Source organism: Sciurus vulgaris, assembly GCF_902686455.1.
Source record: "Sciurus vulgaris genome assembly, chromosome: 10".
NCBI classification, from domain to species: Eukaryota; Metazoa; Chordata; class Mammalia; order Rodentia; family Sciuridae; genus Sciurus; species Sciurus vulgaris.
Window position 1 is genome coordinate 55,662,492 of NC_136470.1, and position 12,958 is coordinate 55,675,449.

The following is a 12,958-nucleotide window of genomic DNA, read 5'->3' on the forward strand; positions in this document are numbered from 1 at the left end:
TACACAGGACTTGGGTTGTAGGAGAGTTATTTATAAGTTCTGTTCCCAACACTCACTTGCTGTGTAATCCTGGACCAACACAGAAGGAAATGATAATTAAATGAATAACAGTGTAAGTCATGCTTTTCATATCGTTGCAAAATTTAACTTTGATTACTTCTTTTTATGGAACAAAATGATATCACAATTTTATTCTAAGTTTTCAATTTAGAATAACAAGTTATATACAATGGTTTCAACTATAGAGGACATATAAAATATATGGAAAGACATATCTATATATGTAAGGAAAGACATATCAACAATAGAGGGCAAAATACCTCTTTTTTCTGACTTCTTTCTGATTCTTGATCATATATAATAATAGTCCTTTGTATAATTTTGAAAATAAAGGTCATTTAGCGCTCTGGAAATTTACCTCCAAATTCAACTTATTATATATTTGTTAAAAATCTTCTGTTTTAATAATTGTGATGAGTAATAATGATACAATGAATTTGAAAGTATCAGTTATTGTGGACCTTAAAATATAGTAGGGGGAAAGATAATGTGATGAACACAAATATCCACATAATATATCTGATAAACATAATAAAATAGATACAAAGCTGTAGAGAAGAACAGAAAACAGCGATAATTTTCAAATTGGGATATCTTACCAGAGGTCATGCAAGATGTAGCACTTTGACAAAGGCTGTAACTTGTCATTCTTGTCATTGACATTTTCAACTCATGAAGACACATGCATGATGTGAAATATATTCCATGTGGAAGAACTCATAAACCTAAGAAATTGAGGGGAAAAATTGTATGTTGAGAGTACAGTAAATCTTATCATATGGCATTTTTTTCAGTTTTTCTCAAGAATTTTATAGATGATATGGTTGAAAAGAGTCAAAGGCCAAATAATAAAAAGATTTTAATGTTAATTTAAGGAATTTATATTATGTAGAAACACACACACACACACACACACACACACACACACACACTACACTGTATGTTTTTGTAAAAGAAGAAGACCATAAACGAACAGTGGAGTTGAATATGTAAGTATCAGATAGACCAATAAGAACATTGTAGGGTCTGAGATATGATAGAAAGGAAAGAATAGAAGAAAACATAACACATAGCTATAACCTACAGAATTCCTTGATTGATGGGATGTAGGATACAGAAAGGAAACCATAGTATATAACTGAAGTTTGAATCTCAAGAAACTAAGGAAATAGTGGTAACATTACAAAGCAGGTGTACAAATAGAGTAAAGAAATGAAAACTAGAATTTAGGAGGAAATGGTAAATAAATGAGAACTGATCAAGACCATTAAATTTGCTATTTATGAGATCATTGAGAAAATTTATGAGAATGAAATTCCAGACAAGAATTCAGAATACAGTTTAAGAATGAAATAAGATTATTATTTCCAGGACAGGTCATGTTAGACAACCTTAAGAACGTGAATATAATAAACAAATATTTATCCCTGCCAGAAAATAAAGAAAAATCGAAAGCCAAAAGAGAAAAAGATTTTTAAAACTAGTGTTGGAAGTGGGGATTTAACGTGGTTATCTTAAGTGATTTAATATCTGTGTTACTTATTGCTGTACATTGTAATTGCTAAAAAGAATCAAAACCCTGTGCCTCAAACTTGCAAAGTGCATATGACTAGTTCAGCTGTAGCATAAAGCACAAATCTATATTCTCAGTAGTTAGGTTGTTAACAATAAAGGAAAATAATCAGTAAATATATTTGGGTTGATCTTCACTCCAGTTATGGACCGTATTATTCATTTAGACTGCAATAAGAGAATACCTAGTCTGAATGACTTATAAACCACAGAAATCTGTTTGCCATAACTCTGAAGTTTGGGAAATCCAAGACCAAGGCACTGGCAGATTTGGTATCTGGTAAGGGCCTGCTTCCTGGTTTGTTGGTGGCTATCTTTGCACTGTGCCCTCACATGGGAGAAGGGGAAAATAGCTCTCTGGGATTGCTTCTATAAGGGAATTAATTCATTAATGAAGGCTCCACCCTTATGACTTAATCAACTTCCAAAGGCCCTATGTCCAAGTGGTATCACATTGAGGGTAAGGATTTAAACATATGATTTTGGAGGAATATAAACATTCAACCTATAGCATGGACTGAAATTTTTTTTCCTGAGAAGTGTAACTAAGGACTAGATCATATGATCCAGAAAAAGCAAACTGAGAAATCCACTTAATGTTGTCCTGTTTTATAGCACCCTAAAAGTGTATGGAAGAAGAAATTCAAATCTACTCCTTTTAGACTTCAGATATACAGCATTATGATAAGTGATGTCAAGCCATTCAAACATTTACACAAAATTTACAATTTCAAAACACATGAAGAAATAAACCACCATGAGAAAGAAAACTAGCCACAAGAGATTTATTTATTTTCTTAATTTTTTCATTTATTTATTCTTTTAAGATATACATGACAGTAGGATGTACTTTGGCATATTATATATACATTGAGTGTAATTTATTATAATTAGGATCCTAGATCCTATTCTTTTATTTTCAAACTTGGTCATTTTAATTTTTTTAACAGTCTAATAAATAGTTTACTTAATTACTACAGATAGACTGTTTGGTAGTACTCTGAAACATCACAGTAATGGTGGTTTTCCTTATAGATTTGTAGTCTTTAATAATTATAAGGAATGTAAAACTGCTGTCAAACCAGTAAGACCACATTTATGCGTCCATCACATTCAGGATTATTGGTAACCTAGTCACATTTCCCCAGGTAACTTTGCCTCCTTGTGTTACAAGGCCCAACTTGCTCACATTCACCTCAATGACTGTACCTCTGGTAATAACACCAAAAGTTGTATATATAGTGGGCATGAGGGATTCTTTTACCCACCAAGTAATGGTAGGCAAAAGGTGGCTTTCAGTTCAGGATGTGTTACATGGGCCTTCTTGAAACATAAGCCCATTGGCCTAATGAATCTTTTATATTTAGATGGCTTTCTTGTAAAGTCATCTCCAACAAAGCAGACTTTAGTAACCATCCTTTTCCAGACCTTCTTTTTCCTCTTTCCTGTTTGAATCACTTTTAATACTTCTTTTTCTTCCTGGGCATATACCTTGGGAAGGGGGACTTCCCAATTTTCCTCCTTCTCATTTCATTTTTGTTTAATTATGTTGTAAAATACCTTACTAGAGTCTGTCCCTCTCTGCCTAGGGTAGAGACAGGTACTGCTCCCTGTGGAGTCTTTCCATCTTTCTTTTGTTTGGTGTTTCTCTTTTCATGCATCTTGATAGTCTTTTTTATTTGTATTTTCTCGGGCAGGGCTATGTTTATGGTAGAGCTTAACCTTCAGGTGGATCAGTTTTTGTACCTTCTTGGGATGTTTATGAGCCTGTACACTTTCTTTCTTTCTCTTTTTTTCATGGTAACCCAAAGGACATCCACAGCATTTAAGGTGTAATTCAAGATATTCATTTTGCGGCATGGTGACACCTGGAGAGCTGCCAGGGCAACCTCCAGGATTTCAGTACCAAAGACCCTCAAGACGGTTTCACACAGTGCAGCATGGAACAGGAAAGGAGGAAGATCCTAATCTTGTGGTTGCACATGATGCAAAGTAACCCTGGTTGTGTATTAAGATAGAAGCCTAGGAAATTTATGTCTGATTAAGTCTACAGTCCTTCCTAACCCCTCCCCACCCTTCCTTCCGTTCCCTTGGTCTAATCCAAAGAATTTCTATTTTCCCCTCCCCACCCTCCTTTGTTGTTGGCTAGCATCCACATATGAGAGAGAACATTTGGCCTTTGGTTTTGTGGGATTGACTTATTTAGCTGAGCATTATATTCTCCAGCTCCATGCATTTACCTGCAAAAGCCATCATTTCATTCTTCTTTAAGGTTGAATAATATTTCACTGTGTATATATACTACATTTTCTTTATCTGTTGAAGAATACCTAGGTTGGTTCCATAGTTTAGCTATTGTGAGTTGAGCTGCTATATATATAGAGATGCCTGCATCACTGTAGTTTATATCAGTACTTTAATATTTGACCAAAGGAAAAAGTCTTAAAAAACTTTAACTGGTTATGCTAATTATATATAACCAACTTAGTTTCACACAAACTTTTTGAAATGTAACTTCCACAAACCTGCAGATTACTTAGACACTCTACAACTTTTTACTTTACCACAAATAGACTTTCTTATTCAGAACATTTCATTTTTCTTCTACTTTCCATGCTAGAAATTTCTTCTTGTTGCCCCTTTTAAAATTCTTATTCTAAAACAATATTTATAAATTTTCTGAATTTAGGCAAATTACCTTATGGAATTTAAGAAGTCAAAAGTACTGGATTTTATATTTAGCAATTGAGGTTTTAGCACTATAATCTGACAAACTAATCAGATGTCTTGGGTAAAAAATACATGTATGATTAATCTCAATGGTGTTAAATCTAATTTACTCATTTTTAACTATAAACTCCAAGGTGCCAGACAAATGTAGTTAATAGTAGTAGCCTTCTTTTCCCTGTTGATGAAAAAATCATAGAAGCAATGGATATTAAATTCTAGACATTTTATAGAAACCAACACTGTTAATGGTCTATCTAGAAAACTTGTGAGTTAGTAATTTTAAAGACATCTTTCCTTTCATCAGTTTACCTAATTTAAATTGAACTATTTTCTAAGTCATGTGAACTGAAAGGTATTTGGATCCTTGGTATTTCTTAAAATTTTGATTTAGCAGCACTCATTGATCAGTATGGAAATTTTGATACCAATTACATGATACATGGACAAATGCACATATGTAGATACCACAATACAATAGACAGGTGTACAATACAAAACAGACAGGAAATACAAACCTTGTAGCTTTTTGTAGAACAGTGCCACAGATAGGAGTAAATGCTTATTAAAGCTTCTATTAGATTAACCTGTTAGAAAGTAAAAGCCTATCAGATTTTTACATTATGATTTAAATTTAAGGCAGGCCTAAATACTTGCAAATTCCAGATAAAAATCTTGACAGCAATGGGGGCCAGTGAAGTCAAGGGTTCAGGTAGCCATTCGTCCTCAATGGCTATCAGATGATTTATTGCTAACATCACCATGTCTATATTCTTATTAGGACTTTGTGAAAGAGATTTTCCAATGTATTTGAGAGCCAATTCCTGAAAAATTGACATTTGAACAAAGACAGTGAGTAAAAAATCCCTATAGAAGAATAAAGTAAGATTGATCAGAAAAAATATATTAATTTAAGCACACAGGTTCAAATGTGAATTCAAAATACAACTATGAGCTCAAAACTAAAGGAAAAAAAATAAAACTGGAGTCTTAAAAAATTGACACAGCCATAATTAATCAAGAAAAGGACCAAGCAGAACATCTTTAAAGATCATAGTGCACTTTTGGCTCAGAATAGGTTCGGCCCATATATCTAAAACTGTGAGAGTCTTGAAATTCTCGGTTAAAGATTCTCAAGATAAAGAAGCTTACAGGTACAAGATCATTCCATTTTTCCTCCTTGTGCTGTAGTGTTTAGGGAGGATCATTTTAAGAAAGTAGGGTGCTGGATTGTAAGAGCAGGTAAGATAGCCAGTCATTAAGATCCCAGAATGGCTTGAATTTTAAAGTGACACCTTTTTGTTTCTTTAGGTCTCACACCAGTCTTCCGCAAGGCTTGTAAGTCTTGGAATCTCTGCATAGTGTTTAGCCTTGCGAAGATGGAGATCTGGCAGATGATAAGATGTAAGGGAAGCTACTGTACAGAGCTTGAAAGAAAAAAAATCATACATTTGGCACTTTAACCTTTTTTTTTTTTTTCTGTTGTAAAAATCAATCTCTTAAGATATGTTCCTTAAGTTTATGTCTCCCCAGGAAACAAGTTTTAATTGATAATCAGGCCAGTTTGGATAATATTATGAAACATCTCCTTATTCCAACTGAGATGAAGTCATTTCTCAGACCTGGCAGCAGAAGAAACTGAGGAACTTTTTGAGAATCAAGCTCCCAGAGCTTCCAGTGGCCAACAGTTTCCACCCCTCTATTTTCAGTACAAGGATGCCCTCTGAACAACATGAAAATCCCAATTTTTAAAATATTTTATTTTTAACTATTTATTTATTTTTGTATATAGGCTAGTGGTGGAATGTAACTATTAAGAAGGACCCTCCCATTTGAGTGTGAGAAAATAGAACTCAGGCATCCATGCCAGAAAAAACTCCCTTTCTTTCTACAGGGACATCTCCCTATGAGCTTCTGATGGCCAGCAAACATGTCTGTCATCACGTGGTTCTGCCAAATCTATTGGTGACACCATTGGAAGAATGAACAAGGTTTTGTGTTTTGCCTCATGTCAAAGTACCTGGAGAGTTCAGGCTTCGAGACATGACTGACCTCTCCTGCCACTATGAAGTTCCTAATGTGATAAGCCAGTGGAGAAAAGAACTATATGTAGTATATTTCTCTGCTCTGTAGACCATAGGATTCTCTGGAGGGTAAGGAGAAGATCCATGGTTGTTAGATGCTTAACACCCTTTTCCTGGAGGAGTTCACAGAAGGAGTGGATTGAAAATGCCTCCCTTTGCAGACAAAGACCTGGTGGAGCACACAAGCAACAATGGGGAGAATCCCTGCAGGCTTGTAAAGGCTTAATATGTGAACAAATTGAACTTAAGCATTTCGTTATGCACCACTCCATGTAAAATGTCCCTGTCTCCATGACTGGAGTCTTATTGGAGAGGGAGGGGCCTACTCAGGAGGAATGAGTATGGAGAGTGCAATTTGGCTCATGTGGAGGTGTGTGTCACTGTGGTTTTCCAACAGAGCCTTTTCACCACAGAATACACCCTAAGGACAGTAGGGGAAGAGTCAGGGAGAAAACTTAGAGGTTCACTGAGGAGTGGCCCTGGCTAGAATCTCCAAGTTCTTTCAACCTTTTTTCTATCTCCATGCATCCAAAGGCATACTGGGATTAGGGACACTGTGCACTCAAGCCAGACATGCTCCAAGCCTGCATCGGATAGTGAGAGATGGCTTTGGCAGAACCAACTTGCCTGACCTGCAAGACCGATGATTAGGAGTCACCTAGGCCATGAGTCCTGTCACCCAAGTCTTGTCAAATGGCAACGTGCACTAACTGTATCCAATTAGCTTATGGCTGCCCATTATTGTTCTTCAGAATGCAAGAAAAGGGCACCTCAAAAAGGTGTGGGGTGCTGAGAAGCTTATCATGGAGCTCATAACTATAGAGGCCTCATCTGAAATTGGTCTTAAAAATCAGGTTTGGGTCCTGTTGTCCCAAGTGTAAAAGACAAAACACTCAAGAAATACTGAGGAAAGGACAGAAAGGTTTTTTTTGTTTGTTTGTTTTTGTTTTTCTTAAGAAAGAACAGAGAAAGTGAGAGATAGTGTGTGATAGTGAGAAAGTCCTCCAGACAAGAGGGGTTCCAAAGCTGATATTCAAGGGGGTGGGGTGTCCTGCACCTTCTATACATTTCAGGTTTCCTTTATTCTCATGTCCCTGATTTTCTTTCCTGCCTATATGGGTAAAAAGATGGAAGGGAGCCTTTCAGGGGTTACCTCTCCCTATTTTCCATATCTGCCCAGAGAGGAAGAAAGGAGTTAACCAGTGGGTGCTCATTAGCAGCTTTTTGTAAGGAGGAGCAATTCCTGGGGGCAGGAAAATTTGGCAACTGGTTGGAGGAGGGCGAAGTGCTCTGGAGGTACTAGCATTTTAATTCCTGTTCGATCAGTCCCCAACTTCCTGACCCAATCACTCATTATCTGCACAACTGGCCATTTGCTTCAATCTCAATGGTACAAGTCCTGAACTATTTTTAATCAGTTTCATTTCCTTGGTCCAGCAAGGTGTTACATGTCTGTAGTCCTTGACTATTGGGTATATGAGACAGGAGGTTTGCAAGCTCAAAGCCAGATTCAGCAATATAGTGCAACCTGCTTCAAAATAAAAAGTGCTGGAGATGTAGCTCAGTGCCACTGGGTTCAATCCCCAGTCCAAAAAAAAGGCAAGGGTGGGGACTGGACATATGGATACTGGACACCTATGCAGCTGCTGCATCTCAGCAGAAACTTCTCAGTCCGTCAGTGGTAGCAGTTCTAGAGTGAAATTGCTGTCACCTGGACCACAGGCCTCTGTAATCTCTGTGAGAGAAGCCACAAGTATTTGGCCATTTTCAGCTCATATTCGGAAGGGAAAATGGTGTCTGCCCCTCTCAAAGATTTATGGTGGGAGGAATCCACCAAGTAGAGGGTAAATACACATTGTGTATTGCTGTAAATACACAATGACACATGTAAGGGTAATAAAATCCCAGTTTTTTTTTTTTCATACAGTGAAGTTCAAGGGGAGGCAGTTGAGGATAAGACAGGGGCTCAGGTTGTGTCTGGCTAGCATGACTTGTTCCCTAAAGGTCCAAGGTAGCATCCCAGCCAGCAGTCTAGTTTCAAGACAAAAAGATGGGAAACAGAGCTCTGCCAAATGCATCATCTTCCCTTTTATTGAAAATATGCAAACTTTTGTAGAATTTGTCAGTAGACATTTGTACAAGTCTCTAATCAGAGTTGTGTCATATATCCTACCTTGGAAATGAGGGAAACTAGGAAGTGATTTGCTGGCATAGGTTGCTACCTCCTTCACCAAATGGGATCCCTGTTACGACAAAAGGGAAGAAATGGAGACAGGATAGGCAATGAGTACTGTCTACTGCAATTAGCATGAGCCTGAAAGGGTGATAATGATCACCCAACTTCTGCCCACCATATTATATGATCTCTGTATTAGCCTGCTTTTCCTTGCTCTAACAAGGGAATGGACACTTTATAAAGAGGCAGATTTATTTAGTTCAGAGTTCAAGATTTTGGCAGCCCTGGTGAATGAGCTTTGGTGTGGGTCATCACAACAACGTGAATGGCATTTTGCATGGGGTAGATAGAGATGGCATGGCCAGAATCCTGGAGAGGGACCAGTCTGGTTCTTTTATAACAACCGACTCTCACAGGAACAAATGAGGCCCAGGTGAAGTACATTACTTCCTTCCTATGGCCTCATCCCCAGTGACTGAATTACCTCACACTAGGCCCTGCCTCTTCCAGGTCCTATCACCTCAACATTGCCACACTGAGGACCAAGCCTCTAGGCCTTTGGGGAAACTTCCACATCCACATCCTCTCAAGCTCCAAAAAACCAATATTGTAAGTCCAGGATATTCTAGTAAACAACATGTATATATGTGGGGTGGGGGAAGTTGCACTCAGAATTCATGGGAAGCAGCTAGCTCACATTCTGGAAATACTGATACCACACTAGCCGTAGTCATGGCACCCAGGGTGTCAAGCCAGAAGAGAGTACTGTGGCTCTCATTTCTTTGAGTGATGGCAGGCATTGACATGCCACAGTCAAGGATTGTAATGCCCCTACCACAAACTGGAAGGGGAGGCTCATGGCTTTTGGAAAGCCTTTGGGCATCCATGTTCATGGTAGGATTAATGCTATTAAGCGGACTACACTTCATTTACCCGTGAGTCTCCAAAGCAAGTTATCAGGTTACTTAGAAAGAGATGGAAGGAAAATTTGACAATGATAGTGCAGAGGCAGGGGAGGGGAGAGAGAAGGCCAGTAGGAAAAGGAAGTATATATATAGTCAGGAGCTCAGAGATCTAGAGTTGCTGATGCATTAAGGAAACTGTGGGTGGCTGGTAATGCTGGTGATATTTGGTGAATAGCCTGGATATTTAGGTATGTCCTTGAGGTGAGTCCTCTCACAGGTGAGGCAGGGCTCATGGGGAACTCTGAGTTGCCACAGAGTAGAATTGAGTCTGGCTTTGTTCTCAGGTGCAGATGGCTGGCCCACAAGAGAGACTGGGGGTTTCCCGTGACAATGGTCCTGCTATTTGGGGTAACAATTTACATCTTAGTTACCCTGAATTTGTCAGACCCAGGAATCCTCCACATGGTAAGTCCTCAGAACCCTGGGAGAAAGAGATGGCACTTCATGGGCTGATGTGGACAGGGCTCATTCTACAGTGGTCACCACACTTGTGTCCTCAGGGTCCCTTCTCTTCATGTCATCATCAATTAGGTCCTGGCACTTCATTTCCCAAGCCTCTGAGGTGTGAGAAAACAGAATCCTGGAGATTTTCCAGTTGCTTTAGAAGGGAGGACAGGGCAGGATGACAGAGGGTACAGCAGGCTCTTCCAAACCACACAGTTCATTCATCCTTCCCATTTGACACTCCAGTGCAAGTACTGAGCATCTTTCCAGAGGTTGGAGTCCATATAGAGCTGCTCTGGCTGACCATGACTTCTCTTTGACTGCCTGCCAATCTGAGTGGTCAGCTTGTTTAACAGAAACCGACCAAAATTCCACTAACTACCTCCTAACTGCTGCTTGTTGCAACTGATGTTATGGGGCTGCCCTGAGCAGCAGAGGGATGGAGGCCCTGCCACTTCCCAAATCTCTTCCTATGCCAGGTTCCTTGGAGCAGGACTCGGAAACCCCCTATGTCATGTGGCTGAATGGAAGGGCCCAGGAGATGACCTGGTGTCCACACTGTGGCTTCCACTGCCCACCCTGCACCTTCCACTGCACTTCCTGTAACATCTGCGTAGAAGTGAGTACTCCTACCACCTGTGCAGTCACCAACCCATCAGGAGCACCTGGCCAGGACCAGGAACCTAACATCAACAATGGGCCAGGGGTGGGTGAGGCCATCTTCCTGGACTGCTAAAAGTGACGCTCAGCCACTCTTGGTCCCTAATATATGCCATGGCCTCTGTGTCTGCACCTGTCCTGAGAGGCAGGCCTTGCTTGCAAAGGTGCTGACATAGAAAAGGCACCACGTGTGTGCTTGGCCTGGTGGAGTCAGGGTCAGGAGAGCAGTGCCTGTCCCATCCCCTGTCTTGCTGATAGTACATATCTAGACCTTTAGACCAGCTGTTGCCCTGTTCTGGGACTCTTTGCCTGTCCACTTCTGAGTGTCCAAGTTGGAGGGTTTCCTGGGGTCTGAGTGCTCTTCTCTCCTGTGCACTCTCTGGATGGTTTACAAGCACAAGGTGACCTGGGCAAGGGGTTCTTTTCATTCTTATTCGGGTCTGAGAAAATAGAGGCCCAGTGTTATTTTATATCCTGCTCAAAGTGACACCACACAGGTCTTGTCTCTAAGAACTTTCTGATGACAGTTGACCTGAGGAGACATGGAGTCCTAACTGTGCTTTACATAAGGAAATGCCACGTTCTGCCTGGAGGCAGGAGCCCGTGTGTTAGGCCAAGGGCAGGCGGCCTAGAGGGGCAGGTTGGAGAGGCCTCAGGATATGGTGGTGATGGAGTCCAGACCAGATAAACCCTAAAACCTGCTTCCTCTCCCCTAGGAGTTTTACCAGCACTGCGGGTGGCTAAACAACTGTGTGGACCACAGGAACATCAGGCGTTTCCTCCTCCTCCTCCTCCTCTCGTCCTGCATGTACTTGGGAACCGTGCTGGCAGGTTGTGTGGTTTTCCTGGCCCAGAGGAGACTGAAACCTTTCTCCCTGGACAAGGCCTTGGCATATCCACACATTACCAAGTGCCCAAACTGGAAGAAGAGGGTTGGTGGGGAGGGAGGGTTGGTGTGGAGGGAGGAGTGGGGTAGCCGAGGGTGGGCTGACGGGGTGGGGTTTGACCAGCCACTTGGTAGTACCTTTGAAGGAAATGTTGAAGGCCATAGGGGTCCGGGTTAGAGGCAGGGTAGAATGGACTGTGGAGTGAAGAATGGAACAGGGCAGGGCAAGGGGTAATGAAGTTGGAACAGAATAGGAGCGAGGACATTGCAATGGAGTGAAGTCGCCTCAGGGTACTGTACTAACAATCCAGTCCAGTTAGGAAGACAGGTGCACAGGGGCAGTTGGGCGGGACCAGGGAGGGAGGGGTCGAGTCGAGAGGAGGGGACAGGGCGGAATTGTCCAGTGCCTTGGCTCCTTAACCCTAGCACAGCTTCGTAGTGGCTGTTCCCGCCTTTGGCCTCCTGCTGCTGTTCTTTGCAAAGAGTCACAGAAGCTTTAAAGTAGGCTGATAGAGGAGGATGGGAAAAGGGCTCTTAATCAAGCACTGGGTGGCAGGGGCAATGAGTTGAACCTGTGGGCCTCAAGATTATAAACATCCGGAAATTCAATCATGGAATTCACTAGGGAAGAAGTGGAAACATGGGAGTCATTGTAAAACTATTTTATAAAGTCGTCTATTAAGGAATAATGTACAAACAGTAAGATTCCCCTGATTTAGTCTACAGTTAGGGAATTTGAAAAATGGACACTGTCGTTGTGTTCTCCATCATGATCAAGGTTAGAACACTTTCTCTACCCCAGAAATTCCTTTCATCATTTTTGTTAATTTCTCTCCCTAAGTCCTTGTGGTTTTTCACTTTCTGGAATCATGTGTGAATGAGAAGAGTATGTGTGCATGCATGTAAGTATGAAAACAGTGAATGGTACCAAAAAGTGGTGCTGTTACTATCATTCCTCCTTTTGTTGTCTAAACATGTTTGTGTCTCATCTAAAATCCAAGTGACCCCCACCCTTAATGTCCGAGGTGTGCACTCCACCTGTTGTACCCTCTATGCCTTATTCCCTGGTGGAGCTGATCCTGCTCACCAGATCCATCCTTCATTCCCTGGCCCACATCAGCCCAGACTCTGCCCTGGCTGTCATGATGGGCTCTCATCATTGGGCAAAGCCAGAAGACATCCTTCAGACTGCTCTTTCTGTACAGGACACAGCCTGTGCAACCAGAAGTAGCTGAAATAGTCCTCTTGCATATCTTAGCACTTTAAGCTCAGGGCTTCTCTTCTGCATGTACCTGGGTGCTGTGCACTGGGTTGCCTGCATGTTTCCCATGATCGCCTCTCTCTGTACTTGCCTGAGCACTCAGTGGTGCTCAGGGCCTAGTTT

General features: G+C 40.9%; 1 pseudogene across 1 annotated transcript; it reads right to left on the minus strand.

Moving 5' to 3' along the window:
• Window positions 1-2,708: 2,708 nt before the first annotated feature.
• LOC306670904 (ribosome biogenesis protein NSA2 homolog) lies at window positions 2,709-3,492 on the minus strand (annotated as a pseudogene). The gene has a single exon. The product of its transcript is annotated as a ribosome biogenesis protein NSA2 homolog (transcript).
• Window positions 3,493-12,958: the final 9,466 nt, after the last annotated feature.